Below are 3753 nucleotides of genomic sequence, written 5' to 3'. Positions count from 1 at the left end.
GCGTGGTGTCTTGATCAAAATTCATTGGGAGGAAACTTCTGAAGTAACTCTAGCATCACTGCCTTTGTGGACATATGCAAAAAGCGAAGCTACATAGTAACTTGGGTGTCTGGTGTTTGCTCCACCATGTCATTCAGGCCAAAAGTAGTGGAGTAGAATAGAGTTTATTAAGCAGAAAAAAAAAAAGAGAAAAAAAATGTGCAAATGTCAATAATGCTTGGTAACATGTTTGGTCAAAAACACTCCAACGCCTTAGTCATTGGTTCCCTATTTCTTCACAAGTGGTTTTACCTTAAGATAAGGATGTTTTGGAAGAGACGAGGTGAGTTCCAAATTAAGAAATATGCTAGTGCCTGGAATTGATAAAGGGTAATAAAAGTTCAAGTGTGGGGGCTCCTTGTAAGAGAAATTATCTTTGCTCCGGATTGGTATGGGCCTTACCTTTAGCCAAAGTTGGGATTTGTTTATTCTGAATTTTGGGTGTATATTCACTGCAAACACCCACGAGACACAACTCGTCCACTAGGGGTGACCTAGGGGTTTAAAGGCTTGTTGCACATGCTAAGTGCAACCGTGATTCCTACGAAAGTGAGTTAGGTTTTTTGATTTTTATTCTTTTTCTTTTTCTTTTTGTTTTGCTCGAGGACTAGCAAAGTCTAAGTGTGGGGGAATTCTGATGAGCACATTTATGTGTGAAATCTAGGGTAGTAAAACATGCATTTTACATATTTAGAATGGAGCTACCTTGGGTTTTACTCTCTTTTTGCAGGTTTTATATTTTCAAGGCCTTAAGGACTATCGGGAGCCATATCTTCAATTTTACACGTAAAGAGGTCCTATTTCTTTCCATGGTTGCGAAGAGGACGAAATTCTGAGCAAGATGGACGTGTTCAATTAAAAGTACACATTCGTTTGGTCACCCGTACAAATGATTATTCTTTTTCGGGTCAGAAAAAGAATAATGGATCAGAACTGAACCGAGATGCAGAACCAGCCCGTTTGTAATTGTCCCAGAGGTACAAGGAATACTCCAAATGCCAACAAGGATCGATGGACCACATCCTTAAGTGATTAAAGATTTGTTTTTGGTAACAACAACTACCTAGCTTAGTTGGTGAGCTATGGTGTACAAAATTCTCTTGCTCACCAAGAGGTCTCAAGTTCGAATCTTATGGTTGTTTTTTTTAGAAGATTTTGTTGAAGATTTTCTGCTTTAGAAGCAAGCAAAATCGTGGAAGGGTGCACAAGAAAAAAAGAAAAAAAAAGAAAGCAAAATCGTGGAAGCAAGAAGAGAAGAAAAAAAAAAGGAAAGAGAAAAAAAATGGGAGAACCAAAAATTGTCCAAATCTTCTCTCTCCTCCACATCATCACCAAAGATTGTCCAAATCACACAAAGGAAGAAAAAAAAAGTCGTCCCTAGGAGAGAGAAAAAAAGAAGAAAAATAAATTAGAAAAAAAAGGAAAGAAAATAAGCAAAAAATTTTAGGAAATTTCTCAAAATTTATTTCTCTCTTCTCTCTCCTCCATCTTAGCACTTTTGGACTCAAAAGATCTCACAATCAATTGTGGGTTTCTCTCTTTTAGGAAAGAGAAAATTGTTACCCTACCTCTCCATTCCCTATAAATACAACTCATGTAAGAGGAGGAGACACAATTCATTCTTCTTCTAGTTTTTTTTTAGTTGCTCTCTCTCTCCCTCTCTCACTCTTTGGTTTTAGTTCTTCTCTATTTTTGCTTTAATCACTTTTGTAATAGTTTTTTTTTATTTCAATTAATGCAAGTACTCTTTTATTTTTATTCAGTTCTTTTTATGTTTATGATTTATGCAATTGAGTTGTAATTTTTTAAGTTATAGTTCTAGGCTTAGATCTAGGTGACAAGATCACGAGCCGTGGAGCAATTTTTTTTCAAGTTCAAGCATTGATTCAAGTAAGTAGGCTCCTTCAGTAGTCTTCTCTCCCCCCTCTCATTCCTTCTTCTGACTACCCTTTCTTTCTTAATTTAGGATTTTTATTTTCAGTCGTTACATTATTGCTATCCCTCTCCCCCAAGGTTCATGGCTAGTGTATGTGTTGGCTTTGCCCCTCCTAGCCATAGAACCATCAATTTATTGCTTTTATTTTAATTGTCTCCCTTTCCCTAAAGTCAAGTAGAGAAACCCTTGTAAGAGTGACTCTCTGGTCAAGTAGGGAAGCTCATATTATGATGCATCCCTCGGGCTAAGTAGAGAAACCTGCTTGTGAGTCTCTCTCTAGCTTTATCCCCTTTCTTTTACTTTATTTTTATTTCAGCATTTTTTTCCTTTATTATTATTTTTTTTTAATTGCGTGGGTTGTTTACTTTTAGTTATTTATTTATTTAATTTTAATTGTGTGGCTTGCGTCTTTAAATTCTTAGATGACGAATGGTTAGGACGTTATTTTTAGGACGGTAATTAGAATTAGATCACAACCATTAATCAGTTCACTTTCGCATTATTAAAAGAAATAAAAAATAAGGTGGCTGCTCTCCCTGTGTTCGACCCGTAGCTACACTGATTCGTACGCTTGCGGTTACATTTTAAATCTCAAACAAACGTCAACCAGAAAACCTTAAATGGTTGACCGTATCCTTGGTGGCTCTACAGGTGCATCCGACTATTAGGTAAGAGGTAATAATGAAACAACCTTTGGATTCTGAATTGCAACGGATCAGAGTTAAGGTTCAAGATCAAACAATGAACGACCTAGATTTTGTTTTAGCCAGTGATGGGGCATTGATGTTTCGAGGCAGATTGTGTGTACCCGATGATTTGGATATACAAGACAAGATAGTGCGAGAAGCACATAGCTCCAAGTACTCACTCCACCTAGGAAGTACAAAGATGTATAAAGACCTCAAACAAAATTACAGGTGGCCAAGCATGAAAGTCACAATAGCTCTATATGTAGCGACTTGTCTTACATGCCAGAAAGTAAAAGCTGAGAGTCATCGACCTTATGGTACTCTTCAGCCACTCCCAGTACCAGACTGGAAGTGGGATAGGATTACAATGGACTTCGTCATCGGACTACCATGTACACCTAAGGGTATGGATGTAATATGGGTGATCATTGATCGGCTTACTAAGACTGCTCATTTCATTCCCATCAAGACCAAGTTCTCTATGGCCAAATTAGCACAACTTTATATGGATAACATAGTGCGCTTGCATGGAGTGTCAGTGAGCATTGTATTAGATAGGGACCCAAGGTTCACTTCCAGATTTTGGAAAAGCTTCCAGCGTGCCTTGGGATCACAATTGAATTTGAGTACAGCTTTTCACCCACAGACTGATGGTCAGTCGGAGCGAACCATACAGATATTAGAAGACATGCTCAGGGCATGTGCAATGGAAATGAGTGGTAGTTGGGAAGAATATATACCCCTTATGGAGTTTGCCTATAACAACAGTTACCAAGCTACAATTGGGATGGCTCTGTATGAGGCATTATATAGCAGGAAGTGCAGAACTCCTCTGTATTGGGATGAGGTAGGTGAACGTCGAATGTTAGGACCTGAAATGATACAAATGACTTGTGACAAGGTCGATGTTATTCGAGAATGGATTAAAGCAGCTCAGTCTCGTCAAAAGAGCTATGCAGACAACCGCAGGAAAGACATTGAATTTCAGCCAGGAGAAAAGGTGTTTCTCAAGATCTCTCCTACTAAAGGGTTGTAAAGATTTCACAGAAAGGGGAAGTTGAGCCCAAGATACATTGGACCATTTGAGAT

Source organism: Macadamia integrifolia, chromosome 3 (genome assembly GCF_013358625.1).
Source record: "Macadamia integrifolia cultivar HAES 741 chromosome 3, SCU_Mint_v3, whole genome shotgun sequence".
NCBI lineage: Eukaryota > Viridiplantae > Streptophyta > Magnoliopsida > Proteales > Proteaceae > Macadamia > Macadamia integrifolia.
This window is presented reverse-complemented; position numbering follows the sequence as displayed.